We start from the raw sequence: 13639 nt of genomic DNA on the forward strand, positions 1-13639 counted from the left end.
CCAGAGTTCTATCTGCCTGAGTAAGTGTGATAGAGAGTTAAGCAGCTCTAGAATGAAACTGGTTAGTGGGATGACTATTGTGATGTCATCTGCGTAAATGAAGAATTTGAGCTTGACGCTGTGCAGGAGGTTTCCCAGGGAGACGAGATAGACGTTGAATAGGGTGGGGGATAGGGGTGAGCCCTGGGGAACCCAACAGGAATTGTCCCAGCTGTGGGAGAAAGAGTTGTTCTTGATCACCCTGTAAGATCTATTTCTTAGGAACCCGTGGAACCAGTTGAGAACCTGGCTGGAGTTGCCGATGTGTGCAAGGCAGTCTAGGAGAATAGTGTGGTCGACTAGGTCGAAGGCACTGCTTAGGTCAAGTTGCAAGATCAGGGCGCTGGAACCCTGGCTGAAGTGTGAGTGCAAGTGGTCAAGTAGAGAGGCTATGATGGTTTCGGTGCTATGGCCAGCGCGAAAGCCCAATTGGTTGTCGTGTAAGATGTCGAATTTGTCCAGATATGTGGTGAGTTCTGCATTTACCGCCCCTTCTGTTATTTTGGTGACTAGCGGGATGCTGGCGATAGGTCTGTAATTAGATGGGATGTTGGGAGGTTCTTTTGAGTTTTTTATAATTGGAGTTATCAAGATGTGGCCTTGCTCTGCTGGGAAATTTCCTGCGGATAGTAAAGCGTTGACCCATGCCAGCATGTTGACTTTGAAGTGGATAGGAGCAGATTTCATGACATTTGGGGGGCAGGTGTCCAGTTTGCAGTAGGAGTTATTATATTTGTTGTAGTGTATGTTGAAGGATCGCCAGTCTATGGTTTTGAAATGGTTCCAACTTAGGTCGGTTCTGGACCCTAGGTCAGAGTTGGATTGTTTGTGTCATGGAGGATTGGAAAGTACCCGTGCGGATTGGCAGGGGCAGTTATTGACGATCTTAATTTTTGTATCTTGGAATTGAAGAAGTCTGCTAGGGTGCTGGCTGTTAAAGTGGATTCCTCCCGGGTGTCAGTGAGTGTCTCGAGGTTGTTGAGGTCGTTGACCAGATTTAAAAGGTTTCTACTGTTGTTTGTAATGTTTCCTATTTTTTGGGCGTAGAAATTTTTTCGTTTTTCCTTGGTGAGGTTTTTGTAGATTTTTACTTTTGATCTCCACACAGCCCTGTGCTCCTGAGTACCAGATTTAGTCCATAATCTTTCTGACTTTCTCAGGTCCCTCTTTAGCAGTAGTAGCTCAGAATCAAACCATCCCTCTAGATTTGTGGTTCTAATTATGCAGATTTTTAAAGGGGCAATTTTGTTTAGAATGTTAGTGCTGTCATTAGACCAGGAGGACATCAATTGATCTGTTTCTACGTTCTGTTTTGTGATATTCTCATAGTGGGACCAGAATTCTGTCGGGTCGATCTTACCTCTGGAAGTATGAGTTTTGTTATTTCTTGTTTTATTGTTTTTGTTAGTTTTTTGCTGGCAGTCAATAATGAGGTTGCATAGTCTATGGTCAGACCATAGGGAATCTGACCAGTTATCTTCTTTCCAGTAGAGTTTGGGGTTGGTTGGTTCTTTAGAGGAGAAAGTCACCAGGTTTAACTGATGACCTTTTTGATGGGTTTTGGTTGGAGGTGGTATGAAGTAGCCTAATTGGGAGATAAGTAACCAAAAATCTGATATTTCTGGATGGTCTGTTTCCTCTAGGTGAATGTTGATATCTCCACATAGTAAGTTGTATGGGCTTGCTAATGAGTTGGTTATTAAAAATTCCGCGAAGTCCTCCTTGGCTAGGTTCCATTTTTTTGGTGGGACATAAAACAGAATAGTTGTTAGAGAGGCTGTTAGGGATTTTGAAGTGAGCGATATTGATAATATCTCTAAGTTGGGCGAGGATTCAGAGTTAAGAACAGCGCAATTTAAGTGATCTCTGAAGATTATTGCTAATCCTCCTCCCCTTCCCTAGGTTCTGGCTAGCGTTAGAATCTTGAAGCCTGGGGGAAGACAGTCTTTGATAATGATGTCGTTATCTGATAGTAGCCAAGTTTCTGTGAGTAGAAAAAAGTCCGGGTTAGTTTCATTCAGCCAATCCTTGATCAGGATGGATTTGTTTCTCATCGATCTTATGTTTAGGTAGAAACCTCGTAGGTTCTGGTGGGTGGTGAGTTCGTTTGGAAAGTAGTGGGAGTAGGCTAGTTTTTTTAGTGATCATTGTTTTATAGTGCGGGACTTGGATGAAGTGCGGGGGGATGGTGGAGTTGGGATTGGGAGTTGACCTACCTCTGGGTAGTCGTGTGGCTTATAGGGTGGGAATGGTGAGAATTTGGCCTTGGCCGCGCGGTGTGAGGTATAGTGAATTGGGATTGGAGCTAGGTATAGTGGGTTGGCTGTACAGATTCTGATGCAGACAAGATAGAGTAGGAGCAACAGTGCGCATTGATGAGAGTTTGGCAGAGCCATGGCTCAGGGCTCCGGAGGAAGGGGGGGGATTATCTAGAATAGGAAGAAGAGGTCAGAGGGGGTGAGGTGGATTATAGGGGGAAGGTGGATGAAATTTGGGAGTGGGTGGGTGGCGGGGAAAAACAGTACTTGTCTGGTAATACCAGTCTTGATAGACACGTAAGGTTTGTCAGGCTGTTAGACTTATCTGGCTATACAAGGCTTAACAGGCTATTACACCTGTCTAGTTATACAGTACTTGACCGGCTATACAATACTAGTCAGGCTATGCAATACTTGTCAGGCTATACAATAGTTGTCTGGCTATACCATGCTTGTTCTTTGGTAGACTATATAGATTATTTATGAAATTTAGTGATACTTATCCGATTGGTCTGCTGGGTCTGGATCTGTAGTGCAGGGTGCCCAGACTGTGTCTGGTCCGGACGGTGAGATCTGGGACTGCCGTGGGAGTGGGCCAAATCCAGCGGGGTTGGAGGTTCAAGTTTTCCGCTGGAGGTGTCCAGTTTGTGTCAGGTCCGGTCTAGCGAAGTGGCCCTGCTGTGGATATTGGCCAATGTCACTGAGGATCTGAGTGTCTAGGGTTTGGTTTCCTGATCAAAAGCCTAGCGCTTCCCCTGCAAAAGTTAATATAGTCCCTAGCGCCGTTTATTTAATGGCGCCTTTCAATCAAAAAGCACTGTTCACTTTATAGAAAAGTTCATTCGCAGTAAAAGAACCTGAAAATAATACTCGGCAAATGCCAAAAGCATAAGATAAATGTTACCAGTCGATGGATATCATCACTCATACCAAAATCACACATGGGATCGATGTCACCAATCAATGAATATCACCACTCAACAGAGCTCTGTTTTGCCTCTTCGTCAGGAGTGGAGATTGCTTGCAAAAAGGTGAAGAAACCGACATCAGCTACTTGGGCCTGTCGATCCAAGGTTCCACAGCATACGACAATCAAAACGCTGGAACAAGAAAGGAGAGAAGAATGGCATCTTCAGGATTTAAGAACGCCTTGGAGACCCTGCGCGGACAACGCCCTCGAGTATACGTGATGACGTGAAAACCGTCATCACGTGAGAGCATGCCAAAAACAAATAAGGAGATGCGGAAACTGCTGTAGAAAAAAAGTTAAAAAGAAAAAATATATATAAAAAAATGCAAAAAAATAGAAAAAGGAGAGAGGCCCCAAAAGAGGGGTTATGACCTGTAAATCACCATCTACCAGGAGAATCAATTAGTAAAACATTTGTCTACATTTTCATTGAGTCCAATGGGGGAATATGATTGGAGGTAAAAAATCCAAAAGTTTTCCCGCTTGAGAAGGTAAGTATATCTATCCCCATCGAAATTTGTAGAGATCTGTTCTAAGATACACCAACGGAGTTGAGAAAAACTATGTTGGTAAGTCATATTGTGGGACATCATAGCGCAGTGGATTTACCTGTTTTTAAACAACTACGATGTTCAATTAACCTAGTCCTTATACTGCGAATGGTGCAACCCACATATATGAGCCTACAAGGGCAGGAAACATATATCACAAACTTAGACTCACAGGTGGTGCGAGACCTAAGTTGGAAAACTTTCTTAGTAATGGGATGGACCCACTGATTTCCAGAAAAAGACATATCGCATACAGAGCATTTGCCACAGGGGGAGTGCTGACCCGAACCTCGAGTAAACTTATGGTAAAAGCACCCTTGCTCTTTGACATCTCCCTATGGCAGGGGAAGTCTCCAAGGCCTCCTCACCTGATTTTCTCCTCCAATTCTGTTGTCATGTTTTCTCCAGGACCAGGCGCTTCTACTTATGTACCTCGCAATTGCAGTATTACAAATCCGCCTTAACCAAGAACAACTGCTTCAGGGATTGCCTGTTTGTGGTTTATGGTTTATTCAGTATTTATCCAACAAGAAAAAACCAAGAATGATAAACCCACTAATAGAAAAGTTGACTAATTAGTTGACCCACTAATTACTGTTGACTAACAATATTCGATTATGGGAGGAAAAGACCTCAAGTGTGCCAAATTATTTCTTGCCTTATGCGTATGGTGCCAGCCATCAATTGATATGATTTCCATATGCTCAGAGATGTGATGCTCTAATGGGGAGTGTTTGCCCCCCTCGTGGAGTTTTCTGTCCAGTCATAGCTTATGTTGTACTGATTTCAATCAATCTCTGCTTTTCATTATTTCTATGTTGTAAATATCCTTTTTTTCTTTTTCATTTGTATGTTTTATTTGCTTTTTCTAATATTTTATAGCCTGCCTGGAATTTAATGTATGTCAATAAATTAACAGACAAGTGAAGTAACCAATGTCACTTATCTTGAATGCAGTTAGGGGTCTCAACGTGGCCCCATTTTGAAATCTGCTTCAGGAGACCCACTTCAAAATGTCCAATGCTCTTTACAATTAGACAAAGTTAGTGGCGAAAACTTTGCTGTGTCTTGGCAAACTGGTTGTTAAACGGATCTGTGAACAACAGAAACAACTTCTTAAACCTTCTTTCAAGACTTGTTACACAGACATAAAAACTACTAAAGGCGTCAGGGGAGAGAATTGCAAAGGAATAATTACACTCCACATTAATCTCTTTCTTAAATAATTAAATGCACACTGTTTGCTTCTCTGAAGACAATGTCCTAAATCCGAGAGTTGGATGCTCTAGCTTTTGCTGGCAGGACATGTACCTTACCCAGTCCTACCGGTATAGATTTAATGAGCTTTGAGATGCCTGTGATTGTCTTGGCTGGATTCTGCAGGAAATCATTCTAAGTCTCTTTCATACACTAAGGCAACAAATTCACTTAATATGTCTTTGCTTTTCTTTAATGAACTATCAAAAACATTTCAGCAACCTAAGGGGCAAGTTATCAAAGTGACTACTTGGGAGCTAAATTAGCTGGAGTTAGTGGTAACCCCCTCCCCCAACCCAAACACAATCTTAAGAGTAGCCCACATTGATAACTTCCCCCCTAAGTACCCACAGAGGAAATAGCTCTGTCTTCTACTCGACTTCAAAGTTGGGGCAATATTTTCACTTCTCTGGCCTCTTCCCATCTCCAAAGATACTCTGTGATGTATCACACACACATTTCCCGGTAGCTAAACATGGCCCCTACGTTACCCGGCACACAGACAAACAGTGGCCACGTTACTTACATAAGCACATGTCATCTTGATGTGGCTTAAGTCTAGTTTTTGTTCAAAGGCATTATCTTGTCTGTTAATTGACGAACTGAAGACTGGTCATCCTTAACAGAGTCTAAAGTTCTCGCATTGCTCCACAACAGCTCTATCTTTTGCTGAATTTATGTGAGGTGAACTATTTTCCTTCGGAAAAAGTAGCCAATATTTGCGAATGCACTTTTGCTTTGAAAATCAGGGCAAACTCTTTAGGCAGAAAGTACCACAGACTTTGTTTCTATCTGGTCAGTTGTAAATGTCTATCAAACTCGTTACTGAGCAATCCAAAAGCCTAGTTTCACCAACCAGATGCCGCACTGAAAACATGGAACTAACTAGAAGACCGGCCACTATTTGAAACCAGGCACTCGACATGGGAGCAATGAACCACAGATCAGATTGTGAGGCATCTCCTAATGTACTGAGGGTGAATACACTCCAGGCACTGGACCATACACCAACTGCACCCTACGTAGCAAGCCCAAAGTAAGCGTTCCCCAGTGACTACAGAAGGAAGACCTGCAATTGGTTGGAAACCCATAAAAACCCATACCATGCCCAATCACTAGCCCGGGGGGAAGAACCCGCCAGTAGGAAACTACCCCAATGCCAAATCATGAACCCAGCAGTACAAGCGATCCAGCATCACCGTTGATCCCATGTAGTGTGCCAGCCAGGAACCATATCCACGATGTGATACACCCCAGTGTGGAGACTCCCGAGCAATGAAACCCACCACCCACAATGCAACATCTCCCAAGATTCCAGTTGCTGAACTGGAGAATTCTCAGCCGACAAAGCCAGCCCCCCAAACAAGAAGCCCCTTGCACCCACCAACAAGCAATGCAGCCACTCAAGAGCTGGTTACCCACCTGACCAACAGGACATAGAAACATAGAACATGACGGCAGAAAAGGGCCAAGGCCCATCTAGTCTGCCTACACTAATGGCCCCTAACTACCTCCATGAAGAGATCCCACATGCCAATCCCATCTTTTCTTAAAATCTGGCACGCTGCTGGCCTCAATTACCTGCTGTGGAAGATTATTCCAGCGATCAACCACCCTTTCGGGGAAGAAATATTTTCTGATGTCGTCATGAAATTTCCCACCCCTGATTTTCAATGGATGCCCTCTTGTTGCCATGGGTCCTTTAAGGAAAAAGAGATCCTCTTCCACCTCGATACAGCCTGTGACATATTTGAACATCTCGATCATGTCTCCCCTCTCTCTGCGTTCCTCAAAGTTTCAAAGTTTCAAAGTTTATTATTTTCTTGATTAATCGCTTTATCTAATTCAAAGCGATGTACATAATAAAAATTTAAAGAAAACATATAATACATACAATACAGACTTTAAATACTAACAATGGATAATATAAACTACATTACATTGGGAAAGAGGGGTTTAAGAAATACATTTGTTAAATAAAAGAAATACATAGGAAAAACACAAAAGGGGAAACATTAAAACGATTGGTATAAAAATAATGGAATTATTGATTTGAATATGATTAAATTAAGTATTAAAAGCATCATTGAATAAAAATGTTTTTAATTGTATTTTAAATTTTACCAAGTCTTGTTCATTACGTATAAAAATTGGAAGAGCATTCCAGGTTTGTGGGGCTGTTACAGAAAAAATATATTGTCGTCTGGTGTTTATAAATTTTAATGAAGGAACTGTAAGTAAATTTTGATCAATAGATCTTAATGTTCTAGTTGGTTGGTACGGTATTAACAATTTATAAATGAAAGCAGGTGTCTTATATAGTAATGTCTTGAACGTGAGTAGACAAAGTTTATACAATATTCGGTGGATGACAGGAAGCCAATGAGCGTTTTTTAGCAGAGGGGTAACGTGATCGAATTTTTTAGATTTAGTTATGAGTTTTATGGCGACATTCTGGATAATTTGTAAACGTTTAAGTTCAGTTTGTGTTATACCTTTAAAGAGAGCATTGCAGTAATCAAGTTTGGCTATTACTCGAGTGAGTACAGCTGCAACTTACCCAGTCGTTTCTCATACGGGAGATCCTTGAGACCTGAGACCATCCTGGTGGCCATTCGCTGAACTGACTCAACTCTCCGCACATCTTTTTGATAATGCGGCCTCCAGAATTGTACACAGTATTCCAGATGAGGGTTTCACCATGGATCTGTACAACGGCATTATGACCTTGGGCTTACGGATGATGAAACTTCTACGGATAGAGCCCATGATTTGTCTAGCCCTGGATGAAGCTTTCTCCACTTGATTGGCAGTCTTCATATCTTCGCTAATGATCACCCCCAAGTCACGTTCTGCTACAGTCCTTGCTAGGATCTCTCCATTTAGGGTGTAAGTCCTGCATGGATTTTTGCCGCCAAGGTGCATAACCTTGAATTTTTTGGCATTGAAACTTAGTTGCCAAGTCTTTGACCAATGCTTCAGCAGGAGTAGGTCCTGCGCCATATTGTCGGGCATTGAGCTTTTGTGGGGAACTGTGCTTTCATCTGTTGTGCGGTTGCCTATCATGTTGCATCATTGGCGAATAATGTAATTTTACCTCAAAGCTCCTCAGCCAAGTCTCTTACAAAGATGTTAAAGAGGATGACGTGCTTGATAACACTACTGACTAACCTCCAGTACTACCTGGCTCCATTTAGCCGAACTGCCCTACTAGCCTGACAAACTACCAAAGCAACAACACAACAGAAGCCTGAGAACGCCGGCCTGCCTGCACCAAGAAGGAAAGTCAATTCCTTGGTGCCAGAAGGCTGTATATACGAGAGAACAAATATGGAAAATACAACTGGCAGCAGAGATTCCCGAACCCCAGATTACCAATGAATCAATCACAGTCCTTGCACTGGCTAGACAAACAAATATAAGCGTTCCCCCCTTCCCCCCACATGCTTGAATGGAAATATCCCATAAGCCAGACCCAAAATGCCCAGCAGAAAATGAACCGTGGAAAGAAAGCCGTGATAGAGCTTCCCTAACACGTAGCTAAACTCTTCCCACCAACACCCACAGTACCTAAACATAGCCGACAAGGTGCATTTCTTACTCTTTTCTTCCCTTCCTCGCCATCATATTTGCAGTATATCATCTCTCCCCTTCTCCTCCTCCATGTTTAGAATTTCTCCACTCTCCTACTGTCTTTCCTCCCACCTACCCACCCACCCGTCTAGACTTACCAACTCTTTCCATCTCCCACAGTCCAACATTGCCCCCCTCTCCCTTCCCCCAAGGCAAGTCCAACATTTCTCCTCCACCTTCTGCCACCCTCCCGCTGCTGCTCGACACCAGCACTAATTTCAGAGATGAAAAGCCTTTGATTTCATGTGCTCGGGGAAGGCCCTGTTGACTCCGGAAAGAGGTTATACCAAAAGGGCTTCATGAGCGGATAGGCCCAACGTGTTAGTAAAACCATAGCCATGTCCAGCATATCCATTTCTGCTATTCTAAGGCCAGTACTTGGCAGACTTGCACAGTCTGTGTCTGTATATGGCCATTTGGTGGAGCATGGGCTGGGGAGGGTTTCAATGGCTGGGAGGGTGTACCGTGTTTTCACCCATATATCATGCACCCGTGTAAAACGCGCACACGGGTATAGCGCGCGGGGAACAGAAATTTATGTAAAAAATTTTTACTATAGCGCGCACACACGTATACCGCGCATGCCGCCCCGACTCTCCTCTCACCGCCCCGACTCTCTGTTCACCACCCCGACTCTCCTCTCACCGCCCCGACTCTCTGTTCGCCACCCCGACTCTCCTCTTGCCGCCCCGACTCTCCTCTCGCCGCCCCGACTCTCCTCTCGCCCGCCCCGACTCTCCTTTCCGAAGGACCGCTCGCACCCACACCCGAAGGACCACTCGCACCCCCAAAGCCTCCCCCCTCCCCCTCCCGCATGGAGAAGCTGCCTACTGTTGTTTCCGGATGCCAGTGAGCCCAGCTGCTATCTCTGCCGGCGGTCCCGCCCCTTCTCTGAGCCCTGCGCTACGCTGCTTCCTCTTCTGGTAGTCCCGCCCTTTCACTGACGTCAGAGAAAGGGCAGGACCGCCGGAAGAGGAAGCAGCACAGCGCAGGGCTCAGAGAAGGGGCAGGACCATCGGCAGAGGAAGCAGCGCAGCGCAGGGCTCAGAGAAGGGGCAGGACCGCTGGCAGAGGAAGCAGTTGGGCTCACTGGCATCCAGAAACAACGGTAGGCAGCTTCTGCATGCGGGAGGAGGAGGGGGGGAGGCTGTGGGGGTTCGAGCGGTCCTTCGGGTGGGGTGCGAGCGGTCCTTCAGGGGGGGTGCGAGCGGTCCTTTGGGGGGATGAATCGGACGTCGGTGGGGGGAAACTATGTAAAAAAAATTTGTACAACGCGCTCACGCGTATAACGCGCATAACGCACATGGTTATGCACGGTTTGTAAAATCGTGTATAACACGCGCGTTATATGCGTGAAAATACGGTAGATGGGCTGGAATAAGTCTTAACGGAGATTTCAGTAGTTGGAACCCAAGCACAATACCGGGTAAAGCTTTGGATTCTTGCCCAGAAATAGCTAAGAAAAAAAAATTAAAAAATTTAGATTGAATCAGGTTGGGCAGACTGGATGGACAAAGTGCTCTTACTTACTATGTTGCATAGTTTGGCGTCATCGGCGAATAATGTGATTTTACCTTGAAGCCCCTGAGTCAGGTCTCCTACGAATAAGTTGAAAAGGATCAGGCTCAAGACCGAGCCCTGCGGCACTCCATTGGTCATCTCCAACAAAACTACTTTGGCTCGGCCCAAAATTAGACCAATTACCCTCCTCCATTCCATTGTTCTCCGGCTCCACACTATAGCTTGAGTTTTCAAGCAAAGTTCTGGGCATCACCTTGGACTCTTCACTATCCTTCAATGACCATCTCAACTCTTTGGTAAAAAAATGCTTTTTTAGCCTTCATATGCTGAGGAAAGTGAGATTCTGCTTTCATCAAAAACACTTTGCCGTCCTTGTACAATCCATCATCGTCTCCAGATTGGACTATTGCAACTCTGTCTACCTAAGCCTAACTTAGAAAAGCCTCCATAGACTTCAGCAGATTCAGAATGCCGCGGCTAAGCTTATTTTTGCAAAAAGTAAATTTGACCATGTCTCACCACTCCTGTCCAAGTTTCACTGGCTCCCAGTAATCTCCAGGGTTCACTTTAAATGTGCCTGCCTAACTTTCAAGATCTTACACGGCATCCTTCCTCCCGTTATTCCATTATATTGGAATTCCTCAATTCCTAATTCCACCAAATCCTCTCAAATACTAAAACTATCCTTCCCTTCTATAAAAGGTATATCCCATGCAGGAAAACTAGGGACATCCCTCCCCTTTAGAATCACTGAGCTCTGGAATAATCTTACCTCCCTGCTCCGAAACTCAAGCTCCCTCCAACTTTTCCGTAAACATCTGAAAACTTGGCTATTCTCAAAAATGTAACACTCCCTCTCTTGTATCTTCTACCCATCTAACCCTTCTTTACACTTAATCCTATAACCCTCCATTGGAGTTCCTTTCCATCCCAGCTCCTGTAAACTGTGCGGAGCTCTACGTTTGCAGAGATGGTGCAGTATACAAACCTAAGGTTTAATTTAGTTTAGTCTGCTGAGTGGCCAGATTAGGCCTCTCTGCTGAGTGTCAGTGGGTCTCGTTGGTTCCAGAAATTCATGTATGTCCAGGTCTGGATTGGTCGATAGGAGCACTAGGCCTATGTCTAAAGCTGCAAAGATCTGGGTGTGAGAAATGAACAGAAGATTTCTGGTCTCATTCAGCAAATAACAGCTTCAATGAGGGGAGGGCATGTGTGTCTGTGTGTCAGTGGGTGGAATACATGTGTGAAGGAGTCTGTATCTGAATGGCTTACAAGTGATTGAATGTGAAAAGGTTGGAAGGATGGAGGAGGCGGCCAGAATCTAGGAGAATGTAGAGAGGTGAGGAGGGTCTGCATTCTTTCTGAATTTCTAGAGAGTTCTTTTAGTGGGAAGTATCTTAGAAGCACATACTTTTGTGCACTAATATTGAGAGATGAATTCTTAATTTGGGCTAGCCTTAAGAAATGTTCTCTTAGCACTAACTTATACTATTTTAGCATAAGTCCCATTTAATGCAATGGGATCTAGTGGGTAATAGAAGCTTCCTATTTGCTGTCACTAGCTTTCTAAGCGAGTGAGGCCACTCTTAATGTAATCCTACCTACCCAGATAGTTCTCAAGGAACCAACACTGAATTCAGCAGATATATTCCAAGCAAAGCTAGATTCAGGTTAGCAGCACCTGCTTAAAAGAACTCTGAAATAGAAGCTTGGCTTTCAAGTTTGAAATGTCTCTGAAAGACCAAGACATGAATATTTATGGTTTATGGTTTGTTCATTTATAATCTGCCTTTTTCAAGGCAAAGTACAACAGCCCACACATAATAGTACTTCACAGACATTTCAGAAAACTTAAAAAAAAAAATAAAAACCCAATATACATCATATTCAGCATAAAATCAAAATAAAATACCAGCCTGACAATAATAGCATTACAGTCACTTTTCTTATACCAAGAATCAATCTCAAGCAACCTAACACAACTCAGATTTTCACCGACCAACATTTGATGCTGTGTATTTCATACAATAAAACAGATGTCTTTTCAATAGTTTCTTAAAGACATCCAAATTATTTTGATGTTTAATGTAATTCGGGAGTCTAATCCACTCTTCTGGACCACAACATGAAAAGGCCTCCACTCTCACAGCCTGAAGGCTCAGTTCTTTCTTGATGGAATCATCAGGTCATGTTGTGTTGACGAGCACAGCTTTTGCAACTCGATGTTAGGAAATACACTATAACTTATAACACTACAAGTAGGGGGTACACAAAGAGACTTTCTAGCATCACATGTCAAACAAACAGAAGGACCACATATAAAATTCATGCAAGATCACCATCTCATAACATTCATTCTGGTTATTTAAAGAATCTTCGGAAGTTAGTGCAGTAATTCTTCTGCTAAAGTCGTCATCAATCTTTCATCATTTTTTTTAGTTTTTGTACATTTTTCTTTTTATTTATTTATAAATTTTTGAAATTTTAACAAGCATACAATCTTGTACAGAAAAGTGCAATCAAGAAAACATATCATTGATTATTCTCAAACTTACATAAAAGGTAATAAATCCAACTTAATCGTACACTAGTCCTCAACAATGGATCCAGGATTAAGGAATTAGGAGTAAATATAGTACAATAACAAAATTAACCAAATCACGTCATCTGTGCTGAAAGAGAGCTTAAATTAATTATTAAGACACTGATGTTTCTCCTTTTTCAAGGCGCTTCATGGAGAGGAAAGCAGTCAAATGAGACGGTTCAAAGAAAATATATTTGAGGGAATTATACCTAATTACACACTTACAAGAGTATCTAAGAAAAAATAATCCCCCCATCTGGGTCACACCTGGTTTTAACAATAAAAATTCCCTCCTTCTTTTCTGAGTTTCTCTCGAAACATCAGGAAAAACTTGAATATGGAAGCCAAGGAAATCTCTGGATCTATTTTTAAAGAAAAGTTTAAGAATCCAATCTATGTCTGGAGCCAAAGCTACAGTCAGTAAGAGAGTGGCTGGACTAGCCACCTCTCTATCAGGTTGTTCCAATAAAGCAGTAACATCCAAAGGATTTTCCTGTGGTCTACCATCCTCATCTTTTTTTTGAGAATCCTGATTTTTTTTATTGGGCAAATAGTACACTCTTGACAATGGTGGCAATGAACTCTCAGGAATTTTTAAATTTTCCAGAAAGTAACATTTTATCATTTCTCCTGGAGGAATTGACACAACTTTTGGAAAATTAATCAAGCGCAAATTGTTAAACCGACTATTATTTTCAAGTACTTCTAATTTTCTTCTCATATTAAGATTATCTTTCACAATCAAATCTTGGTTGCTCTTAAATATTTTTAAGTCCTTCTTTTCTTCTTGAATCTCAGTTTTTATGACTACAATGTCCTGTTTCAC

The sequence above is a fragment of the Geotrypetes seraphini genome, chromosome 18 (genome assembly GCF_902459505.1).
Source record: "Geotrypetes seraphini chromosome 18, aGeoSer1.1, whole genome shotgun sequence".
Taxonomy (NCBI): Eukaryota; Metazoa; Chordata; class Amphibia; order Gymnophiona; family Dermophiidae; genus Geotrypetes; species Geotrypetes seraphini.